Raw genomic sequence first — 25,597 nt, 5'->3', positions numbered from 1 at the left:
AACTCAGATTACAAAGAAAAATTCAGCACTATGGTCAGTAACTCACTTCCAGAACAGTCACTTCCAAAATAGCTCACATGCCTGTGGTAGGCTGAATAACACACTCCCACCCTCAGAAGGTATGCACCTCCTCATCTCTGAAGCCTGATCAGGTTTCAGACTTCCGGCCTCCAGACCTGTGAGAGAATAAAGTTCAGTTGTTTTAAGCCACCAAATGTGTGGTAACTTGTCAACAGCACCCCCAGGAAAGGAACGCACTGCTCCAGTCTAAGTAGGCAAGCAGTCTTGATTTGTATCAGCCTGCGGGAAACTCACCTCCGGCTGACCAGTTCCTGAGCACCCCACCCTGGGTGGCTATCCCTCGGTCCTGAGTCAGGGATAATCAGGACACTGGTCTGCAAGCTCTGGAGGCGGCCCCTTGGAGTCACGCGCCATTAGAGTGAGTGAACTCTAGACACAGAGCCCAGGCATGTGTGATTACTACCTGGAGTAAGGTGGATTTATTATTAAATACACCATTTCCTGAAATCTTTAGCGTGTGCTTAAAATCATCTCTCTGGCTAAGATACTATTAAAACATGCACCCGACACAATCATATACACACCTATAATCCTGATGTCCAACAATAAGCCCCACAAATCTAGAAAATAGCCAATGTTTTAAATAGGAAACAGGTGAGAAAGAGACATTTCACTTACCTTAGTTATTGATTAAACTTTGAAAGAATAAAAGATACACTGAAGAAAGAATTGCTGTACTTGTAAATCAAATTCATTCCACTTAAGAGCTCCATTATCTCCTAGTAGTACCAAAATTGAAAAGAGGTTATTGTTTTTAAAGGTTTAATTTAAATTTAGGCCCTTCAACAGCAAGTTCAATGATTTATCACACTGATTGAATTCTAATTCTCTTACTATGTTGAATTCCAGAAAGCCATTTCCTTCAAATATTAGGACCACTGAGATACAAACCACACTTACAGGAACTCCTTAACCCTCCAAAAAATAATGTAATTCACACCACATTTAATTGAACAAGAGAGTGTTATTGTCACATGGTGATTAAAGTAGTGGTACAAGGCATATGATGAGGCATCGTACTTTTTTTTATGTGGCCTTCTAGAAAATCTGGTTTTGCAAAATGATAAAATATTGATAACTTAGTGTGTCCTGAATATGAAACAAATGATCTACCACTACTAGAACACAGAGATAACAAGCTAACTCATTTCTCCTCAGGAGGAACTTCTCTCCCTTCCTACGATGCACTCCATACCATACTCTACATAAAAGTGGCCATCTCAATGGAAAGCCAAAGGAATTCATATCTGAATGCAGATCAATTCTAAATAAAAGCTATGGCAGAGGCTTGCTAACTTTTCAAACACCATTCCCATCTTCCTCGTGGAGGCCTAGATAAACTAGATTTCCCAGCCTCTCAGGCAGTTAGGGCTGAACGTAGGATCAGATCCGGCCAAGCAAATACAGGTCCAGTGACATGCATCGCGTACAGGCCTGGCCAGTGAAGCCTCAAGATGGGCCTCCACACTCCTCATCCTTCTGTGCCAGCCTTTGGAGCTATGTGTTAAAGAAGGCTGGCAGAGCCACAGAATGGAAGGAGCCTGGAGGAATAAACTATTGTCATTTATTTCTTGAAGCAGCTAGCATTGGCTGAACTAATATTGTGGTTTGGCTTGATCTGTTAATTTATGTGTTGATTCAGTTGAAACAAGAATATAATGGCTGCTCCACACATGCCAGGAAATAAGAAATGACTCAACCCAGAAAACGCCCTAATCAAGGAAGTAACACAAGTGGACAAAATTACAGTGGTGCATGGTCCTAAGTCCTACGAATGAAATACCCTTGGAGTTCTGGATGTTTTTGTGGAAATTGGAAAGCGGTGCTAAGGGAATATGGGCCATGATTCCCAAGTTGATTCTTGAAACACAGACATGGTAGGAGCTTCTCCAATCCTAGGGAAAAAAAAAAAACACATGTGCAGAAACTAACTATATGGGGACAGAGACTGCAGGGCTTGTGGGGAATAGAATGGGGAAAGATGAGGCAGGGGAGTGATAACCACAGGCTTGGTACTCTCTGCAACACCCTCCAACGTTTGTACCACTGACTGAATAATGCTAGTAGCTTTGCTAAGGGGAGTGTACTTTATCCTCGGGCAACGGAAAGTCACTGGTGCTGTTTATGGTAGGCACGGGCAGACTTAAAACTTATTTGGGGGAAAACACCCACATATGAAGTAGAGGATAGGCTTTTTTTTCCTTCAGGAGATGGTGTGGTTAGGAAAGGAATCAGCAATAAAGGGATCAATTTTACAAACTACTGGAATTCTTACATGAAAATCAAAGGTTCTGCATGTGCACAGAGTTCCCATATACCCTTTCTCCTGTCTCCCACATATAGCTTCCCCTATTATTAACATCTTGCATTAATGTGGTACGTCTGTTAAAACTGATAAACCACAATGGATACATGAACTAAGGTCCACAGGTTACATTAGGGTTTGCTCATTGTATTGTGCAGTTCTATGGGATTTGACAAATGCATAATACATATCCCCCATTACAGTATCATAAAGTTCACCGCCTTAAAAATCCCCTGGGCCTCGCCAATTCGTCCTCCCTTTCTTCTCGCCCCCTGAACCTCTGACAACCACTCACCCTTTTACTATCTCCATAGTTTCGCCTTTTCTGGAATGTCATATATAAAATCATGAAGTTTTTTCCCCTTTTCAGATTGGCTTCTTTCAATTACTAATATGCAAGGTTCTTCCATGTATTTTCATGTCCTGATAACTCATTTATTCTTATCACTCGATAAAAAATGGCTATTGTATGAACGGAGCAGAGTTTATTCATTTACCTGTTAAAGGGCTTCTTGGTGGCTTCCAAGTTTTGGCAATTATGAGTAAAGTGGCTACAAACATTCCCATGTTGGGTTTTTTGTGTTTTAACTCCTTTGGGTAAATAACTAGAAGTGTGACTGTTGAATTGTATAGTATGACCACATTTAGCTTTATAAAAAAAAAGTGCCAAATTGTCTTCCAAAGTGGCTGTACAATTTTGCATTCCCAACAGCAGTAAATGACAGTTTCTGTTGCTCCACATTCTTGCCAGCATGTGCTATCAATGTTTAGAATTTCTGCCATCCTAATAAGTGTGTAGTGGTATATCTTGTTGTTTTAACTTGTAATTCACTAATGACATATGATGTGGCACATCTTTTCATATGCTTATTTTCCATCTGTAGATCTTCTCTGGTGTCTGTTCAGATCTCTTACCCATTTTTGAATTGGATTGTTTCCTTTTGTTGAGTTTTAAGGTTTTGGGGGTTTTTTTTTTTTGGTATATTTTGGATACAAGTACTTTATCAGATGTGTGGTTTTTCCAAAGGTTTTCTCCTAGCCTGTGGCTTGTCTTTTCATTCTCCAACAGTGTCTTTTACAGAGCAAAAGGTTTTAAATTTAATAGAGTCCAGTTTACCACATTTTTATTTTGTGATTCATGCTTTTGGTGCTGTATCCAAAAAGTCATCATCAAACCCAAGGTCAATAAGATTTTCTTCTAGGTTATCTGAGGATTTTTACATTTTACATTTAGGTCTATGATCCATTTTGAGGTAATTTTTGTGAAAGGGGCAAGGTCTGTGTCTAGATTCAGTTTTTTGCATGTGACTGTCCAGCTGTTCCATCACCATTTAGTGAAAGGACTATCCTGTCCCTACCGCACTGCCTTTGCTCCTATAGTGAAAGATCACCTGACCACAGCTGTTGCTGATCTACTTCCAGGCTTTCTATTCTGACCCCCCAATCTAGGTGTCTATTCTTTCACCAATACCACCCTGTCTCAGTTACTGTAGCTTCGCAGTGAGTCTTTAAGTCAGGTAATGATTTTTTTCACTAACTAACAGAAAACAAGACCTGCCATGGCAAAGTTCACAGGCAACTCACTGCATATGTCTAACTCGGAGATTAAAAAGCACCTAGGAGAAGCCTTGACTATTCAGCCAGCCTGGATCCCAGAGTGAGGACAAGTGGGGCAGAGACCTCAGCTAACCCACCATGAATCTTACACTTGAGTGGAAAGAAGTTTTTGCCATTTTTAAGCCAATGAAGTTTCTGTTTCGTTTTTGTTTTTAAGATTTTATTTATTTATTTATTTGAGAGAGAGAAAGAGAACGCGGGCATGCGCATGAGAGAGGGGAGGGGCAGAGGCAGGGGGAGAAGCAGACTCCCGGCACAGCAGGGAGCCCGATGTGGGACTTGATGCCAGGACCCTGGGATCATAACCTGAGCCAATGGCAGATGCTTGACTGACTAAGCCACTGAGGGGCCCCAAATTCTGGTTATTCTTTCAAAGCCACATATGCTAGCCTATCTCAGGCACAGCAAGTTGGAGTGAGAAGACTTTTCACAACTTTAATGAAGAAAACCACCTTGATCTCCGAATCCTTCATCACAAACAGAACAAATCAGCACCAAAAATGCTCCTATGAGGGTAGTCACATAACATTAGTCATGGCCCTCTTAAGAAAGAAAGAAAACCCTCAGTTTCAGCAGATAAAGATAAGGCTCTTAATAGTAATAATTCAGACATGTCAGTGCATCTGTACATAGTGTGAGCCTCGACTAGGTGTGGAATCTTACCACCCAACAGAGTGGAATGTGACCCCACCCACCAGAGCGGGGAGGCCGAAAGCACGGGCAGGAAATCAGAGCAGAAAACAGGTAGAGCCGCCACACTACAGCACACAGACCATGGTTCCTTGACAATCAGGGACTCAATGCATGTATTATGTAGAAGAAACCAGACTCAGACCAACTGAAAAGATCTTGTACCTGAAGGAAGTTGTGATCAATTGCATTAGCAGAGACTAAGAAACCCATGCAATGAAGGGCAACTGATTCCACAACAGATTTGCCAGGAAGAACGAGGACAGGGCAGAAAAATCAGCAAGACACAAAAGGGATACCCAGATTGGGCCAAAGTGAGACTACTTTAAGCCACAGGATATATATATATCCCCACCAGAACCTTTGTGAGGAACAGCCATAGTTCATATCGCACCCCCTGAACTGCCTAATGATTGGGAATATTCACATTTTAATATATATAGGAAACATTTTAATTAATAATGGAACGGATGCTGGCAAAGTAGGGTATGCAGTCCACATCCAGCTATTATGGTAAATCGAGTAGTACTGGAACACAGCCATGCCGCTTTGTTTCTGCAGCACCGATGGCTGTCTGAGAACGACCAGCGTAAAGCTGAGTAGCTGTAACAGAGACCATATGGCTTGTAAAGTCTGAAGTATTTATATTTACTACCTGGACCTTTATAAAGAAAAAGTTTGTTGACCCCTGATCCAGAGTATAGATTTAGTCATCCAAGAACTCTTTTTGTTGTCTTTGGGAAATTTCAAGTATTAAAGAAAGGTTCTACTATCTTTACTTTAAAAGGTCCTACTGGACCACGAATGTCAATATTTTCTTACCCCCAAGAAAATGATAATGGTACTTGCTTTTTAAGGAGATCACTGGGAGGGTATAGAAGAGAAACAGCTACTCTTCACTGTGTTCTTTCTGTTCATTTTGACTATTTTAGCAAAAGCACACATTAAATTCAATTTCTATTCATATCCACGCACACGTTCTTTTTACTTAATTAAAAGATGGTTCCAGCAACCAAAGTTATATGGATTAAAGGTTATATCAGGGTTCATTTTATTTAACTCTGCAATTGTAAAGGGGAAGAAATGGCCTTAAGAAAAAAACTGAGTGTTGAGAGAGTGTTTATGAGAGTATAAAGTGGAAACCACTGTAATGTCCAATTTTCCAAAAAATGACCAAGGAAAGGGGATGCTATGTAAACTGTGGTATATCCATTCAATGGAACTCCACATTGCCATCACAATGGTGAATTACATATGCATTTATTTATTCACGTGGAAATATGTTCACAGTGTGGTACTGAGGAAAGCTAGACAGAGTACAATATAAATCTCAAAATACACTTATGTGTATATATAGGCACTGAAAAGACTGGAAGGATATACATCAAAAGTTAAAATTTACATCTTTAAAGACAGTATGTTTTTCTTCTTTTGCTTTTCTGTACTTTTAAAATTTTCAACAGTGAACATGGATTCCTTTTCATTACTGAAAAGGAAGAAAGTTTTAAAATATTACTGAGTAGAAGGGAGTAGACGGGGATGCTGGTCATGTCTGGCTCCTGATCTGGAGGCCTGTAACACGTGAATGTTCAGTATGTGAAAATTCATCAAGCTGTACACTTACATGCCCTTTTTAGGGTCAATGCATATATATATATGTACATACACGTAACATTAGAGGGCTCAAAAGGGAGGAAAAAAAGCATAAATACACCATCCTTCATAGAATTTCAGTCACTCATTTGGCACCTATCAGCTACCTCCCACAGATTGGACTCCACGCTATGTATTAAAATAAAGACACAGAATGTACACGTACAGAGCTGGGTGGAGCACAGAGGCACACAGATAATTACACACTTACATGCGTGTAAGTTGTAGGATTCAATTACAGGTTCATAAATAGTCAAATAAACTAGCTTAAGCAAAAGGGAAATTCATTGGCTCAAAGAATCTGAAGAAGGGCTGAAAAGCAAACTAAAGGCAGAGAAACATCTAGGCTAGTGGTTTGCAATCAGAGATGATTTTGCCCCGCCCCCACCCCCAGAACATGTGGCAATGTCTGAAGCCATTTCTGGTTGTCACAACTGGAGAACACTAGTGGCGTCTAGTGGGTAGAAGCCAGGGATGGTGCTAAACACCCCACAATGCACATGACAGTCCCTCGCAACAAAGAATAATTTGGTCTCCAACGTCCAAGAATGCCAAGGCTCTCTGAGAAGCCCTGAGGCCTTGTTACTACACACGTGGTCCATTGCTCAGCAGTCTGTCGCTAACCAGCACCTATAAAAGCAGGTCAGAAATTCAGAATTGTGATCGCAGCCCAGATTACTTAAATCAGAACCTGCACACGATCCCAGGCGTCTCTCAAGCACCTCAGGGTTTGAGAGGTACTACTCCCAACTCCTGCAATAATGAGTCAGGTATTGACTTTGCCAGGCAAGTTGCTCCCTGCATGACTCCCCTTCTCTTGCTGTGAATGAGATTCTGCCTCACACAGGAATCCTGGCTGCCGTGGATTCCTGAGGCTCACACCTCATAGTTCCTTCCACATGAGAGGCGCTGACTCTCTTCCTCAGGTGCTGGGCTTACCAAATCATAGGTGGCTCTCCTAGACACAGAGCACAATACAGAGTACCATAAGACAACCACCTGAACTTAAGATCGAGAAAGCCCACACTGAAAGTTTAAACTACTTTCTGAAAAACAAGGACAGTTGGCGAGACAAGACATTTGTTAAAGATTTACTAAGCACCTATAATATTCCAGACACTCTCCTGACTCTGGGAATGTAACAATGAAAATGACAAAGTCCTGAGCCTGCGTTTGAGTTAGAGCTTACATTCTACTGCACAGAAGCAGACAAACATGGGAACAGAGACAAGGCAATTACAGAATGCGATGCATCCCAGGAAGTGGAAGGAGGCAAAGCACCTGAAAAGTAAGGGATGATGTGATAGAACGCCTAGGGCACAAGGACAAGTATTTTAAGGTTTCTCCAAATGAGGTTAACATTTGAACTGATCTGAAAGGTAATTAGCCAGAAGCACCCAAGGGTGGGGCATTCCATAAGGAGAGCTCAGGGACAAAAAGGCCCTGAGGAGGAGAGACTGATGGGCTCACAGATGAGGGCAGGGCTGATGAGGAGAAAGGTGGGCAGAGAAAGGGACTGGGGATCAGGGGAGGACGGGGATAGGACAGCAAGAAAGGGACAACGCTGAGGTGCAGAATGAGAGAAATACAGTACCGTTATTTATAGTACCTGGAGGGCTCCAGGCTCTGCTTGCCTTGGTGTGAATCTGGGCTCCACCAGGTATTAGAAGTGTGACTACCTCACACACCTACATATTACCTGTAATATGTGAAGATGACTTGGAACCATCCCACTGCCTGTTTTCATATGGCCTATGACCTAAGAAACTTTTCTTTTACATCTTTAAATCTTTACATTAGAAATGGTTACATAAGTACTTGCATTATATCCTGGATTTTGCCCTTGGTCCACAAAGCCTAAAATATTTAGCATGTGATACTTCACAATAAAAGTCAGCCACAGACCAGGTGTGCGGGCAGCAGCTGCTCGGGGGTGAGAGCGATGACTGCCCTCGGTCATCTCACTAGACTCGGTGGATCTCCAGGCAGCACCAGCTGAGGCTTTTCGTGTAACAGCTCCTAAAACAGCCATTTGCTTGATTTACAGTTAAAACACAGGCAAGTAACCTTCCAAGAACACAGAACTTAACTCTAATTATGGAATTAAAATCCAGTTCTTCATGTTTTCAAAGGCCATGGTCTTTCAGTTTACTGTGGCACCTCCATTACAATTAAGGCTTTTTTTTTTTTTTTTTAAGATTTTCTTTATTTATTTGAGAGAATGAGTGAGAGCACAGGCAGGGAGAGTGGCAGAGAGAGAGAGAAGCAGGATCCCTGCTGAGCAGGGAGCCTGACTCGGCGTTCAATCCCAGGACCCCGGACCATGACGTGAGCCAAAGGCAGATGCTTAACCGACTGAGCCACCCAGGCGCCCCCAATTAAGCTTTTATTAATCTGTTCTCCAACCCAGATATTCTGTTCCTTAAATGTCTGACACACAGAGAGTTAAGATGGAATTGAATGAATTTATATCATGTTGCTCACTGTATGACCAAAGGGGAGGGCAGGGAGGGGAGGAAACAGTTGTTTTTGAGGGTAAGACTTTAATCAATTTATTATCCCTCTTTTTATGTTTCTCCTTTTCCAATTTTCTATGTGTTACTTTTGTAATGGGTAAATACGCTTACTTTTTTAATAAAGAAAGAAAGCAGAAATAATCAGTCTTATGGGAAGTATCTACATTGTACTTTTTAAAGACAGCACTATTTTGACAGCCAAAAAAATACATTTAGGAATGCAGCATTACAAATTCAAGATCATGTCTTATGAACTTGGCTTGAAGAAAAGCCCTCTGAAAAAATACAACCTACCATCTGTACAATGTATTAAAAAATGATTAGCATAGTATGAAAAAATAATACTGGAATAGCAGAAATTTTTCATATTTTAAGACTGTCCCTGGTTCAGTATTCTTTTCAGATTTCTCCCTGAGATATAAGCAAAGGCAAAATGGAACTTGAAGTCAAGAAGAGAGACACAGGAAGCAAGCAAAGATGGGCAAGTAACAGTAAATGCTCTTTACTGAAGACATGGCCCTGCTCTAGAAATTTCAGAGCTCGAGAGAGAGAATCTTTGTCTGCATGCACCCATGTGGAGAGCTGTACAGGGAAGCCTCCCATCTCTGGCTTCAAATGTGAAGTCTGAGTCCTCCTTACACTATGTCAGCCATCAAAAGCGACACAACCCTTTCTGTGACAGCAGGGCTCTCACTCTCATGTCAGCAAAGTGAATCAGCAGAGCTTTCAGACACGGAGCTGGGAACAGTCCCTCATAGCTGACCGTGCAGAGAGAGCAAAGGGAAGCGTGGAGCAGGCTGTCGGGCTGGGAGAGCAGCCTTGCGGACCCCGTGCTCGGCTTCCTTGCTAGTCAAGGCACAACCGTGCACAATTCCCTTAACCTCCTTGAGCCCTAGCAAAAAAAAAAGGGGGGGGGGGGCAGTTAGGCCAAGGCCTTACAGTCAAAAAAGCCATTCTACGCTTTTGTGATGTTAAAAAATGAGGTCCTGTTTACATTTATAGAAATACATTTTAATACAGTGACTTTCAAACATTGTCAGTTTTAGGAATTGTGTCCCATGGATGTTTAGATATTTTTCCCAAAATGAAAAAAGTTTTAATATTTCAATTTCATGGGGCACCTGGGTGGTTCCATCGTTAAGTGTTTGCCTTTGGCTCAGGTCATGATCTCGGGGTCCTGGGATGGAGCCCCGCCATTGGGCTCCCTGCTCAGCAGAAAGCCTGCTTCTCCTTCTCTCTCTGCCTCTCCCACTCCCCCTGCTTCCTGCTTGTGTTCCCTCTCTCACGGTCTCTGTCAAATAAATAAAATCCTTAAAAAATTTTTTTTCAGTTTCATCCCTATTAGGGGATATGTAACATTCAGGTGTAGTGCCCCAAAGGTCTAAGAAACACTGATGTCTGCATCTAAAAAACAGGCTGGATGGGTTTTGCTCTCTTGTCAGTGGGCCTTGGAGGATCCCTACAGATGAGTTTGTTTGTAGGAAAACTCGACCACACTAAGAGGTGATCAGGAGAATGACCTCCAGCCCCCTCTATGGCAGCTGGGAGCTCGAGCCTAACAGAACTTCACCTTTCAGGGGACAGAACAGCTCATTCCAGCCAGGAGGCAATCTCTAGAGAATTTAAAATTTAAAAAAGAAACAGGTTAGGTATGAGCTGCTGTCTTTTCCTCCTTTACCTGATAGTTTGTCCTTTTACCCTTGAGGCAGCCAAAGCCCTCTAGTGTATTTTGCCTGTGACACTGACCATTGGGTCCCTTTCAGGACAGAGGAGATATGTTAAGGTCCAGCATAGGAGGTTATGTTCATGATCCTTGCTCACGATTTCTATAATCTCTTCAGTCTGAGAAGCTGCCTTACTGGGAGGTTGGAATAGGTCAAGTCCCTAATGCTGGCAAACAAAAATGCCCCTTTTAATGCTGACTTTCTTCGTTCTACATACAGAAAAGACAGAAAAAAAATCACAGCTCTGACAATGCCCCTGCCAAGAAGGATCTAAAGGGATGGATAAGATGGACGTACAAACACCAACATGTTTTTCCAGAAACTGCCAAATAAACTAGCACAGGGGTCAGCAAACTTGCTTGCAAAAGCCCAGATAATGAATAGTTTAGGTTTTGCAGGCCACAGTTTCTGTTGCAACTACTCAACTCTGCTGTTTCAGTACAAAAGCAGCAACAGACACTATGCAAACGTTCCCATAAAACTATTTATGAGCACTGCAATTTGAATTTCATATTATTTTTATAGGTCACAAAATCTTTGATTTTTTTTCAACCATATAAAAACGTAAAGACCATTGTTAACTTGCAGCCCATACAAAAACAGGTGGGCTACAGTTTGCGGATACCTGGCCAAGAGAATGAGACAAGCGTCCTATGCAGCATCCCACCACAGAGGATGCAAAGTGCAGAGCCTTGCTTCATAGGCTTGGTCACACCTGATTTAGCCCTTTCCTTCCCCAAACACAGTCCTGCAAAATATTCCTCCCGTGGATCCACTTGTTTCTCCCTCCTTGGTCTGCTCCTACCATCCTGGCCCCTCCTCATTCTGCTCACATCTCTCATACCACCAAAGTAGTCTCCCACAGCACGGAAGTGAGAATGGGCTTTGAAAGGAGGTGGGGTTAGGTCACTTCTTGTGAAGCAACCTCCACAGAACCCCAGTCCTTTCAAAAGTAACTCCAAACTCCTCATCAGGACCTGCTAGGCCCTGCCTCTCTCAGCCTCATTTGTGCCCCTCTCCGTGACTTTGACCCCTGTGATGTCAACCTACCTGGGCCACACGGTGCCCACACACTTGGCCAAATAGTATTCCGCATACATCTTGGGTGGGATTAACGCTGGAATCATCAGACTGAGTAAAACAGACTACCCTCTGTGTTAGTCAAGGTTCTCCAGGGAAGGGGCGCCTGGGTGGCTCAGTTGGTTAAGCTTCTGCCTTCAGCTCAGGTCATGATCTCTGGGTCCTGGGATTGACCCCAGCATCAAGTTCCCTGCTCAGTAGGGAGTCTGCTTCTCTCTCTCTTTCTCCCTGCTTCTCTGCCCCTCCCATTGCTCATTCTCCCTCTCAAATAAATAAAATCCTAAAAAAATAAAATAAAATAAAATAAAATAAAATAAAATAAAATAAAATAAAATAAAAAATAAAAAAAGAGGCTCTCCAGGGGAAAAAAACAAAAGATTGGTTAGTAAGATAATGAAGGCTGGGAAGTCCCAGGATCTAAGTCCCAGTCTAAGATAGGAGAAGACCGATGTTCCAGTTCAGTAATTAGTCTAGGGGAGGGGGAGAGAGACAGAGAGAGAACTTAACCTTCATCCACCTTTTTGTTCTATTTGGGCCCTCAGAAGGCTGAATAATTCCCATCCACGTTGTGGGGGCAATCCGCTTTACTCAGTACACCAATTCAAATCTCTTCTGGGACCACCCTCACAGACATACCCAGAAATAATATTTAACCAGATATCTGGGCACCCCATGGCTAAACAAGCAACAGACAAAACTAACCATCACTCTTCCCTAATGTAGGTGGGCATCATCTAATCAGCTGAAGGCCTAAATAGAACAAAAATATTAACCTTCGGGTAAGAAGAAACTCCTCCTGCTTGACAGCCTCTGAACCAGGACATCAGTTTTCTACTCCCTTCAGACCTGAACTGAAACATCGGCTCTTCCTGGGCCTCGGGTCTGCTGCCTTCAGACTGGAACTATACCACTGGCTCTCCAGCTTGCCGACCTATCCTGTGGATCTTCCATAATTGCTGGAGTCAATTCCTTATAATAACAGATACACACACACACACACACACACACACAGGTTCTGTTTCTCTGGAGAAACCTAATACAACCACGAACTGTTATACTTTTTCTCTCACTTCTTCAAACAGAATATTCTTTTTGCATTTGGGCCTTTTTACATCTCCTTTTTCTGGAATGTTCTTCATATTCTTTAGAACTACCTTCTCATTCAAGTCTCAGCTTTAATATCTCCTGCTCCCCCAATATTCTTTGGAAAATAGCTTCCTCTCACCCTCTGCCCATGTTTTTCTATTTCAGTCTCTGTTTTTGTTCCTCTCAAAACATTTATCACAATCAATACATCAATTATTATGTTGATTATCTGAATACATTCCCTATTCGTTAGGGTAAGCATCATATGTGTGTGCTTTACTGTGTCCCTGGGCCCTAGGGCAGAGCCTGACATAGCGTATACTTTTAATCAATACTGGAGAATGAACAGCCTAGAGTTTACAAACTCCTCCCCTCTTCCTTGGGTCTTCTATCTTCTTTATTAGAAAATGATCCTTGTCTGAGCAAAAGGCTCTTGGTGATGATAAAGGTCCCCCCATAAGGTGATACCTGTTCACCTGTACCATTGTGAAGTCCTCGGCCACCTTAACGCCATTCTTGCTCTCGGGACCCATCACTGAAAGGCAGACTTGCTCTCACAAGGGGCTATGTCTTACTAGTTAAATGTGTATTCACACCGGTAACTCAGGTTAACCATTAGGTCACCGATACACATAATCCGTGGCAGGGACTGTCTCTCCCACTATCAGACTATATGCACAACCTGAGGTACTGGGTATCTCCAGTTCCCAGCAAATGGTAGGGACTTAAAGGTCTGCTCAATCAATCAACTTATCTAGATTTCCTCATTCACTGGATGACTTCTGAATCGGCAAGACCCAGAGTAACAGTGGTAGATGGGGGCAGGGGAGGAAATTAATGGGTACAAGCTTTAATAAGAGTCTTTGCTTAGAAAAGAATTTGAGGGGCGCCTGGGTGGCACAGCGGTTAAGCGTCTGCCTTCGGCTCAGGGCGTGATCCCGGCATTGTGGGATCGAGCCCCACATCAGGCTCCTCCGCTGGGAGCCTGCTTCTTCCTCTCCCACTCCCCCTGCTTGTGTTCCCTCTCTCGCTGGCTGTCTCTGTCTCTGTTGAATAAATAAAATCTTAAAAAAAAAAAAAAGAAAAGAATTTGAGAGCCCATCAGCTTAATGTCATCCTATGCCTGTAAAAAGTGTTTTCCTCTGATTATGTATCGCCACCTTCGGCAGGTTCCACCCAGCGAGTGCTTGCTTTCTATTCCTCACACTCGTCCGTGAGAAGAGCTTATCCAGAAAGCAAAGTGAAAGTAAGGCGGTTATTCATGGATTTGTTTGTGGTTGGTTAGTGGTGAAGCTGATGAGTTTCTGTTGTGTCCTGCCTCACCCTCTGAGGCTCTCCCCTGCTTCCCACACTGTAACAGAAAGAACATCTTTAATTTAGGTAGAGCAGTCTGATCTCAGGGCATGCTACAACTTAACTGAAGATAAAATAACCTGTCAGCACTAGTTATGTGAGTCTGCCTCCCTACACCTGAGAGCTTCCCAACGAGGCCAGACACGGTTATCTGAAACCTGCCAGCAAGTCCGGGAACCCAGCCCTGGGAAATCCTTTGCCAGAACTGCTCTATCACAGGGAATATCAGACCCTCAAAGATCTTCAGGCCTGTGTGTGCCTGGGATGGCATTCTGCTCACCTAGTTCTTTAATGCAGAACATGTGACTAGAGTGGGAAATGTGTTCATTCCCTGTACGGCAATTTTCTTTCCAAGTAAGAAGACCCCCCTGTACCTGCTCTGCCAAGAGAGGCTTGATCCCGTCACTTCTCCAGTGTGGGTTTCATGCTGCAAGGGGCGAAGTTCGGGAAAAACAAGGCAGCTGTTTTCATAGCTGCCCAACTTTCTGTGCATACAGCCAAATGGGATTATCAGTGGCGATGCCTCCCCAAGCTCCTGAAAAAAGATCCTTGACTTAACAGTGACTTACATCTGAGCACTTCCCCTCTGAATTTAATTCTCTTCACAAGGCAGCACCTTGAGGTGCGAACTTCAAAACAGCAACTGGAGCGCAACTGCAGGCATGACTATTTCCTGGCTCCAGACCTCACTCTGCAGGCTGTTTACTCTTCAGCTCTGATACAATGTGGGGGTGAGAGGTCTGTCATATGACAGTAAAAAAAAACAATTATGTGGGTCATACTCTAAAGTGATTAAGGGCTGGCCGGCAAAGCCAGAGCTGCTTTTGATTCACTGGAAACACATTTCCCAGCCCTGCATTCTTACAAGGCAATGCAGCTCAGTTTGTAGGGCAGTTCTTGTTATACAATACTTCTTTATTTGATTCCAAGTACGTATTCGTGAGATATTGCTAAAAGTCACAAAGGGAAGGAGGGCATTAATCGATCGTGCTTCTTCTAAGCTTTATCTCCACAATATACGGGTAAGTGCTAGAAATGAAGAAATGTCTCAATTTGCCTGAAAACCTCCAACATGGCTTTCTAATAATAAGTACAACTACCGGGTAAAAGCATTTCTCAGTATTTGACTAGTGAAGCCTCCCACAGCTGGTAAGATTAGGTTTCCAGCAAGACTTGCCGCCTGCCCCTCCCCAACTGCATGAGTGAGAAATACAACGGTCTCTGCTTGATTCCAGCTATACTTTATTCCCGGACTGACACTTTGGTCTGCTTTAGGACAGCTGTTTAAAGTCAACTGCAACAGTAATAAATAAATAAATAAATAAATAAATAAATAAATAAATAAATAAATAAAAGCTGATGATGATGATACGAACGTTCTTAGTGAAGAACTACTGCACCTTGCTTAGCCACTTGACCATACTACTGGTCTGTCTAAGGATGCAGGGCCATAAAAGCCGAGTAAGAAGAAACGTCTATCCTAACAATCAGAACAAGCCAGCATTTCCAAAAGTGCAATTCATTAAGTAGGAAAAAGGAAGTTCTGAGAAAATGCGTATAGGAAGTAGGGCTAAATAAAAGTCAAATGGAATGCTTTTCTGCAGAATTTCTCTGAGCCTTTACTGTCCTGACATGTATTCTGCATCTTAAACTTTTTACCACTGACTTCTTTTTCATAAAATGCAACATTTTGTAGGGCTAGTGTTCCATGGAATAAATTTTTGGGATCTCTGGAATAGACCATTTAAAAGTGTCGAAAGTATTTTACTACCTTTTCTATCACACACATACCCTTCACTACTTCCTATCTTTCCATCACAAGGATATTTTGCATAGGGCAGTGTAAAATACAGTATTATCCTAACAGGATACAAGGCAATGAAGATGTTTCAAAATGCTCACTGGCATTATTACTTCTATTTCTTACTTGGCTGGTATTTTAGACAATTCTGGGATGGGTCTTTCCTCCGAAGCACACGGTGATCTGAAGAAAGCATGAATGAACAAAATGAGGGGCTGCATAGAAGTGTGACTGCCACATCTGTTAGCAGCGCATTCGGTAAGCCTTCCCCTGTCACTATATATATTCAGAAATAATGACAAAGAAATGTAGTTCCTCTGGGCAAATGAAATGGAGGTGCAAATTAGAATCACACCTCCAGTCTCATTTTGGTATCACTTCTTGTCTGGATAAACAACACTTACTCTCACTTTCCTACTCATGGCAAGTAGCCACTGTTAACACCTGCATTAGGGATCAGTCACAACAAATTACAGTTAAGTTTCACACTGCACTGCAGGAGGCAGCGTGGGCCCCAGGGAAGCACCAAGTTAAGCTAGGCCTGCTCCCAATTTTGAGATAACTATCATCGGGGCCGAAAAGGCCCCTGTGCCTCAGCCACATGAAGTGGTTAAAATTCTAATAGTCTAAGTGGTGTCTTAATATTTCTGCGTATGGTCATTTATTATTCTCCGTGGAGAGCAGCAGTGGGTAGCTGCTTGCAAAAAGGGTGATTTTAATCACCAATCATTTTCAAGAACACAAGAGATCAGTAGTACTCAACTGTGAAAGCCTTATTATAATGGGAAACTGCCTGTGTGGATTAAACACACAAACAGATTTCACGTCAACACAATTGTGTTAGATGCTGAACTTGCGGCATGTGGAGAGTAGCTATAGACCTTGCATCACACCAGAACATCCGTGGGGAAGAAGAGGAAAATGCAGACTGGAGACTCACTGCTTCCATGAATTTACTCTAACCGGTAGACAGAAGAAGAGGGGATTTTGTAACCCCGATTCTACAATGCCCAGTTTATTAGCCACTCAAATAGGGCAGAGTCTACCTTTCCTAGCGAAGCACATAGGTGAAACCGGAGGTGGGGGGGCCTATAGAATCCACACAATCAACCTCTTTTGAAGAAGAAAAATAAACTAAAATCTTAGGAAGCCTTTAAGAATCAGCATAGCTATGAATAAATAGGAGTAATAAGCACTGTTAAACATTCTTTAAATGAAACAAATTCAAATGAACTCATTCATCATCAGATTTGCTAAGTTTTTTGGCAAATTACTTACCTAGGGCACCTCTATGAAGTTCCTGAGTGATCCTGACATTCCAAGATGGGAGGGAGGAATTGAGGCCCTTTGCAGTATGGGACCACATGACTCCCCCAGATCTGGGAACAGGATTCATTTTATAATTTAGTATATTAAAAAGGTAGGAGGGATTTTTGATATGCTTTAATCCCAAGTAAAACATGGATGGGTTTAAGATGGCTGTAGGTCTCTTCTCCACAAGGCTCCTTCCTGTTGGTAAGTTTCAGGTATCTGCCAGCTCTTCCAGAAGTACAGGAAAATTATTCAACTCCATCATATGCATGTCCCCTCATTCCTACACCTTGGGACATCCATTAATTTAAGTGTCCTCTCTTATTTAGAAGAAACCATTATGTGACGTGCCCCCTTATAATCCAGTATTCACATTGCTATCAGTAGTAGCGCTCCATAATGGCAGCTGTCATGACCAAACTCCACACCAAGTACTGGATATGCATGATCTACCTTATCTCCCAAAATAAATCTGTAAGCAGGTGTTATTATGCTCATTTTACAAGTGAGGAAGTTGAAGCTCAAAGGGATTTTGAAAGAGATTGCTCCCAGTAACAGAACCAGTAAGTGATACAGTATAGGTTCAATCCCAGCCTGTTTGATGCCAGTAAGCATGTGCAGACCTTTACCGAGAAACTACAAGGTACAGTGGAAGGAAAACAGACATGTGCAAATCCAGATATGTTGTCAACGAGCTTAAAGCTTAGTGGAAACCAGTGTGAAAACCAGTAACCAGGATAGGCTACAACAGATTTCAGGCCAAGAGGGGAGGATGCAAAAGGTAGCTTTTGAAGCAAAGCTTGGAAAGAGGAAAACGTTCCCTTTTCTTATCAAAATCCTGTTCTCCCGTTCCAGGCTCAACAGGATTTGATAAGTGGGACAAGGGCATTTCAGATGAAGAAATAACGTAAGGGTAAAACATAAAAAACCGAAGCTCGCATGTTCATGAAATTGCAAACTCTGCAGGTTAGCTGAGATGGAAGTACAAGGAAGGAAGTATAAGGTAAGACTGGAAAGATGGGGTTGGGCCAGTAGTGCAAATAAGATATGCTTTGGAATTGTACTGAACTCTTCCAGATCGCTGCCAAACTCCACCAACATCTACACTTGCATTTCTCCCAAGCCCCTTCCTTCCATTTCCACAAGCATTTTCCCTTTCCTTTCACTTGGCCACTTAGCCTCCTACTCATTTCCCATCTTTCTTGAGCTGTCCGTCAAGTACAACTCAGGTTCTGTCACCATTCCTCATCTGCAAACCTGGCCTCTTGTACAGCATTCATGGTCCTCCCTAACTGGGTCCTACGCCTTGTCTCCTGCTCCATCTCTCAAGGTACTTCACACTTGTCAGGTTCAATTTTGGGCTCTTCCCAAAATAGCTCTAATGGCTTGGATAATACTCCATTAACTCATCTCCTCCCCCGACTTCAACTCTGTTTCGCCCTCACTGTTCCCCACCTCAACAAATGAACACGTGAAACTAGAAAGCACAACCAAGTTAGAAATCTCATCACCAACAAAAACTCCTACCCTTCCTTCATTCTGATTTTGAATGTAATTTTTTAAAAGGTTCTACGGCCACTAATCCCTAACTGGACAAGTTTTAGGATTAGATAACATCATCTCTCATTAGCTTTACAGCAATGATGTAACTGATCTTACTTCCAGGCTTATCCTCCTCCCAACTCCACATCCGTATTTTTCGTAATAATCAAATTTAATCTAATCACTTCCCTGCTTAAAACTTTTTTTAAAGATATCCCACTGGCCCTAGGGGAAAAAAGAAAACAACTAATCTTTTAAACATGGTATAGAAAACCTACAGGGCTGGCCCGTTTGTATCTGTAAGCCTTGCCTCTCATTGCTCTCTCCCTTGTCCCTATTCTCTCATTAACAGGAACTACTGGGAAGTTCTTAAACTCATATGCATTTTTTTTTCTCACCTCTGGACAGGCCAGGCTCTGCACATGACCCGTCTCTCACGGCTTTCCACATGGGCCCAGCTAACTAATTCCCCCACATCTTTCGGAGTCTCAGCTTCTATGTTCCCTGTGCCAGGAAGATAGGTGTGTCTCTTCAAGTCTAAGTTAGGGGCTTCTCTGCTGCACTCTTATACACTTACCCCCTCCATTCTGTATTGCAATTGCCTTTTTGTCTCTTTCGTACCCATTATCTCAACAAGCTGTGCGAGATCTAATTCTTGCAGTCTCACACATGAAAAGGTGAATTTTTCCATAATAAGCCAATACTATTGAATTTCCTCGTATGTATATGTTATTTACTCATTTTTCACATCTCCTCCTCCAATTCCAAAGAAAACACTAAGGAAAAGAACCATATTCACATAATTTTCTCCACTCTCTTCCTCTTCTTCCTCCGCTTTTACACAGCAATCTTAGCTGGTAACTTAACTGGTCCCTTTGAGAACATCACAAACACGTGTCAGTAGGAGAATATAATCAGTGAGTTAACAGAATACACAAATGAGAGTCTAACGAGTGACGACTCCATGTACCAGTTTTTACAAGACTATATCAACTCCATTCACATCAATTAATAGAACCTGGAAGCTTCCAGTTCACTAGACTAGGAATAAGAAAGATGGGGAAAAAATATGCCAGTTTTTCCCTCTATCTTACTATAGTTCCTTGTTTTCCTCATTTCTCATTCATTCTTCTCTTAACAGTTGAATTCACCTAGTAAAAATGAGCTTTTCGGGGGCCCCAGAGTGGCTCAGTCGGTTAAGCATCTGACTCTTGATCTCAGCTCAGGTCTCAATCTCACAGTCGTGAGTTCGAACCCTGGTTGGGCTCTTGGGTACATAATGCACTATGGGCACCTGAGGCTTCTATTTATCTCCGACAAGAAGATGTTTAAGTGGGACACAAGTAGTTGCACGCCTATTTGACTCATCCAGAGAAAATTAAGTCTTATAATCAATACATAAATATGAATATTGCCTTTCAATAGCAAAGAGGTCAGTACCTGTCCCTTATTACACATTCCTGGTGAAAAATAAAAAGGCAAATGCTGCATGTGTCTAACAAGGCAGTGTCTCTTTAAATTGGGCAGTAAAAACAGAACTTTCAGATGGGCACAATTATAACCCTTCCCCATAGAAAATGGAAAGGAAATGATATAAAACAATGCAGAAATATTTGACTGGTATTCACATTCTAGCTTGTAAAACACTTCTAATTCACTTGCCTAGACAGTTAGCCATCAGTCTGGATGTAAAGAATTTAAGCCCAACCAAGAAAGAGGAAGCATCGGTTCTGAGACGTGTGTTTATTTTGGTGGCTCACATCTGCAGCTTTTCCCCCTCGATATATCCTTTCAGAGCCCAAATGGGGGAGGGAACAAAGTTACTGGGCCTACATCCATCACTGCGATTGTGATAAACTGAACCACCCACAGCATCTTTAGAAGGAAATTCTTAGTTTTATGATGAAGAACTCCAACATATCCATATGGAGGCAAAGTCTAGGAGTAAAGGAACTCTATTCAATAGGACTGACTTATTCAGAATACCCAGCGGCATTCCAGGACGGAACTAGTCACATTCAGTTTAGAAACAGCTTATCTAAAGGGATGTGTTCAGACTGATGTTCAAAGGCATTTGGTGCTCTTTTTGGAGTCCGATATCGCAAAGGATCTTCTTGACATCATCTTGTGATGATGAAATTACTTCCAAATAATCAAAACCTTTGATAAATAGTGAATACCACAGTGGTGGAGGTCAAAACTGCCATTACAAATCTACAAATCTAAGGGTATAAACTTCACATTATCCCTGACAACTACACTGCATGAACCCAAAGCCTCTGTCTGAAAAATCTCCCATATATAGTGAATTTTTGTGGTCTTAAACAGGGGTTGATAAAAACTCTGGCCTGCTGGCTAAATCTTGCTGGCCACCTCTTACCGTAAATTAAGTTTTATTGGAACACACTCATGACCACCCATTAATGTACTGCTCTTGTGCTACAATAGAAGAGGTAAGTAGTTGTGACAGAGATCACATGGCCTACAAAGCCTAAAATATTATCTTGCTCTCTACATAAAAAGTTTGCAGATCCCTGGTCTAGAATGGTGGAGTATTCGCCGGTTCTTGCTCTACAAAACCAGGTTCTGGATCAAAATTATTTTGTCTTGATTCTCTAATTCTTTACTTAAAAGACCCTAGCACTTACGGCTTTGGGTTGGCCCAAAGACAACCCAACCCTCCACTTGGAAACACTACAGGAATGGGTCCAAATGGCAACCCTACAGATCTGAACAGATGCCTATTTTTCTTCTGCCCATGAGACAGATGGTCCTTAGAGAGGGGAGAATAATTCGTCCATGAGAGAGAATTCTCTGTGCAATACTAATTTTGGAAATTTATCCCTGATCCATCTGGCCAAAAAGGATTCCTTAGGAGTACCTTTGCTATTTGAATTTGCTTAACATTCAGGAGGGGAATCCTAAGTACCAAGGCTAGAATATCAGGTATTTTCTCTCTAAATGTCAGTAAAGCTTTCCAAGTCTGCCCTTGAGATAAGAAAACTCAAATACTTATAAGAATAGAAGATGATTATAAGGATGAAGAACAGCTAACCACTCAGTTAGGGGCCCCATTTCAAAGAATTTGTTCACTCCTCTGACAGTAAGTAACCCTTCTGGGTAAGGAAAATAACACCCAGATAGTCTTGCCATGTGCAGAAAGGAGGAGGAGCAATATTTACTTTTGACCCCAGACACAACAGTGCTTCACCTTCTCATTAACTACTCTAACTTGTCTTTCATGTTCTGACTTTGTTGTCTTACTAAGGAGCTTTTCTCCCTTGTTAAAACCCATTTGTTTGCAAAGCTAGTTAACTCAGATATGATGTTTTTCCCCATTTCATTCCTAATTCTGCTCCATAGCATACAGCGTTTGTTGGGTCTTTTCCATCCATAAATACAGAAGAGAAAAAATTAACAATTGACCAAGAAAAGTTAGGCAGGGGCGCCTGGGTGGCACAGCAGTTAAGCGTCTGCCTTCGGCTCAGGGCGTGATCCCGGCGTTATGGGATCGAGCCCCACATCAGGCTCCTCCGCTATGAGCCTGCTTCTTCCTCTCCCACTCCCCCTGCTTGTGTTCCCTCTCTCACTGGCTCTCTCTCTGTCAAATAAATAAATAAAATCTTTAAAAAAAAAAAAAAAAAAGAAAAGAAAAGTTAGGCAACTGGAAACAGGGGCCCTATAGAAAGTAACTGTGTTAGGGTTCTTTCCACTCAGTTTCAGTTGACAGGTTTTTGAAGTCTGATGGTCTTGGGTTCGAGTCCTACTTCTACCACTTACTACTACCCAGGTAATCTTAAGGTCCTTACCTATGAAACAAAAAAATAACCTACTTACCTGTGGAGTTACAACAACTGAATAAAAATGCCTATAAATCATTTAACAGTATCTGGTTAGCAGTAAGCCCTTACTATGTATTTAAGTCCTTAATATGTACTTAATAATCTTTACTGAGCAAAGTTCCTGCTAAGAGCATAGATGCTGTCAGAAACAGAAACAAAGACAGACTAGGGGAAAAAAAATCACAAGGGAAAGGTATCTTTCTTGACTTTCTTCTAAGTCATATATACTTGGAGACAAAGGAAAACTCTCAGTAGGAAAGAGGTCATTAAATTTGATATCCACTCCTCCTATCATTAGGAACACAACAGCAACAACTACTTTTAGAGTGCTTTGGCCCCAAAACCATCCGTGGAGTTGCCTGTGAGCCTGACAGGCCATCCAACCCTGCCTCACCCAGTCACAACATCAAGGGGAAAGAAGATGCTGCCTCAAATAACTGGAGGTCTCTGCAGATGATGCTATGCCACATTAATTAATCAAGAAACAGATACATATCCAGCATTCTTTAGGCAGAGTGGATTGTGGAAGAAAGAGTTCCTTCTACAAAGAAAGTAACTATATAGCATTAGGAAAATAGTATCATTGACCCTGACATGGTAAAAGCACTCGGCTTAAATTTAGTCTTACCAGATTTTCTTAAGAACCAACTATTTACTTGTTTACAAAATTGTAACGCCTTCTATGTGAGAGCCCCAGACACGTGTACAAAAGGTAGGAATAGAGACAATGAACTAATAATAAACCAAGGAGCAAGAGTAGATTTTCAAGAAAACCAGGCTGGGGACAAAAATGACAAAGGACTTTATAAATGAAAATCAATACCTGAATTGTATCTGGAAGCAAATGGGCAGCCAGAACAGACTACAGAACACAGCTGCATGACTTCGAGCTGCTGTTAATCTTATAGAGCTCACCTCTGGGGCAACTCCCTGAAAGCAAAGCAACATTATCCAGCTCCTCTCACCAGATGCTTCTCTTTCTCCAAGCTCCATGGGTTTAGGTTACATCTGAGCTCGCTTTCACCCATGTTGCGAGCTAATTACAAAGAATACAGAAATGTGGGAATGAACTGGGAATACTGTAGGCTGCTGTAACAAACCTTAGCACCATCTGCTGAAATATTAAGATGCTTGTTTAAAAACTTGGCTGCCAGAGAAGGAGGTCACAGCACTGATAGTGGGGAAGTTCTCTTTAATAATTACTTTTTACTTCTCTTTCCGGCACATAAGCAGTGGGGCACTAAGCCAAAGGTGAACAGTCCAGAGATAAAAGACCATCTTTGCTTACCTTCTTCTCCTGGTCCAAGTGCCAACAGGAGAGAACCTAGAGAGCTTCGGTCATCAAAGGACAAGAGATAAGGTCAAAAGACTGTGGCATGTTTGTGTGTTTCAGTGAACAACAACAGTTATTTGGGAAAATACAGAGGAATGTCACTAAAATTCCTTTCTTTTTAATAATGATTTGGCAGAGAGACAATCAAAGTGTACATGTATTTATGGGAAGACATCACGTAAATATGGTTTTATCGAGGTATGATCATCCTTTGACGCTCATGGGATTTAGGTTCCCTTTGCATGCTAGATGTTTCTCTCTCATAGGAACAGTCAAGAACAGCCTCAGGTTTGTGGACAAAGATCAGGACAACAGAGTTCCAAAGGGCTTAGGGGAGGGAAAGGAAAGGAAAGTCTTATATGCTTTAATGTCACGGTTAACCCAATTATACACAATCATACCAGTGGACAAGAAGTGGACAACCGGTCCTTCCTACTCTTCGTACTCTTTTAGCAAAGGGAATAATATCCATCAGTCTCCAGGTGATGCGGACACAGCAACAGCAGTAACAGCCGCAGCCAACATCTCTTGAGCACACACCATGTACGAGGCACTATGCTATGGGTTCCCCCTGCTATATATTAATCCTTCCAACACTCTGAGGCAGGTACCGTTTCCTCTTTTTATACGAAAAGGCAACTGATGCTTATGGAGGGTAACAACCTTGCCCAAGGGTTCATCAGCCTGGAATGGGTAAAACTGGCTCAGAAGCCAAGCGGTCTGACTGCAAGCACAACCACTGGGCTCTAGTGCCCGCAGACGTGGTGTCACGGAGGCAGCTTACATTAAGGGAGTGTCACCAGAAGATATGAGCAGCAATGAGGAAGACAGACTCTACAAGATTCAACCACATGCTTCACAGAGACAGTAAGTGGAGCCGAAGTGACCAGAGGGGCACCAGTCACCCATGTCCAAACACCTTTATTCTCGTGACCACCATTACCGGGACTCAGCTACTCTGCCTATGTGCTTCCCAGCCTCTACCAACTGGCTTCCACTCTGTAACTGGCCCAAGTCGCTCACTGGCTAGACGACACATAGGCAGTTCCCGAGTGAGGTACCAGTGGTCCAGTTAGCAGAGGCCAGGTACAAAAGCCTGGGCCACGAGGGCCGCAGAGGGCCATGACTTCCCATGAGTTACTGGAGAGGCAGACAAGCGTGAAAGGAGCTAGGCGCACAGCAGGCCCCAGGCTGCTCACGTAGTACAGAAAGCAGCTCTACAACCCTACTTGGATCCTGACTCAACATTTTTGGCATTTACAGAGATTATGTATACCCAAAAGGCACACAGGATTACTTCTCAGTCTCAGTAGTTTCCACGTAGTGAATAGCTAGATGAAAAAGTAGGTACGTGAAGATCTCCTACTAATAAGTGCAAGTACCGACAAAAACAGACGGGTAACCTGTGAAAGGTTTTCCTCTCCCTTCCTCACTTCGTGTTTGTTTCAATGTCCTGTTCATCGGAATTAAAGGTGCATGGGTTCTGATTTCCACTTACCAGGAGGCTGGTCATTTTTCTTCATTATGTAGAGGGGTGGCTCCGAGTTTAGCTCAACCATCTGTCGTCCCTCACAAGCCTGAGGGATTCACAGCAGGACGAGGAGCGTTTGCCAACCTTCTCGAGCAGACTCTCAGGGCAGGGTCGACAAGTCACTCCCCAAGC

At 42.5% G+C, this 25,597-nt stretch overlaps 1 long non-coding RNA gene across 25 annotated transcripts in view; it reads right to left on the bottom strand.

Moving 5' to 3' along the window:
• Positions 1-25,597, bottom strand: part of LOC123781360 (uncharacterized) — a 355,277-nt gene that overhangs the window by 317,976 nt on the left and 11,704 nt on the right. For 22 of the 25 annotated variants that reach the window (XR_015727475.1, XR_015727477.1, XR_015727473.1 and 19 more), the window contains exon 3: positions 316-25,597. This is a non-coding gene — a long non-coding RNA (uncharacterized LOC123781360). Of the gene's footprint in view, positions 1-46 lie in introns of all 25 variants that reach the window. The other 3 variants (XR_015727476.1, XR_015727468.1, XR_015727480.1) reach the window with 3 other exon arrangements.

The sequence above is a fragment of the Ursus americanus genome, chromosome 18 (assembly GCF_024610735.1).
Source record: "Ursus americanus isolate L20-20 chromosome 18, mUrsAme1.1.p, whole genome shotgun sequence".
NCBI lineage: Eukaryota > Metazoa > Chordata > Mammalia > Carnivora > Ursidae > Ursus > Ursus americanus.
The sequence above is the reverse complement of the archived record's forward strand: the minus strand, read 5'-3'. Positions and strand labels throughout refer to the sequence as shown.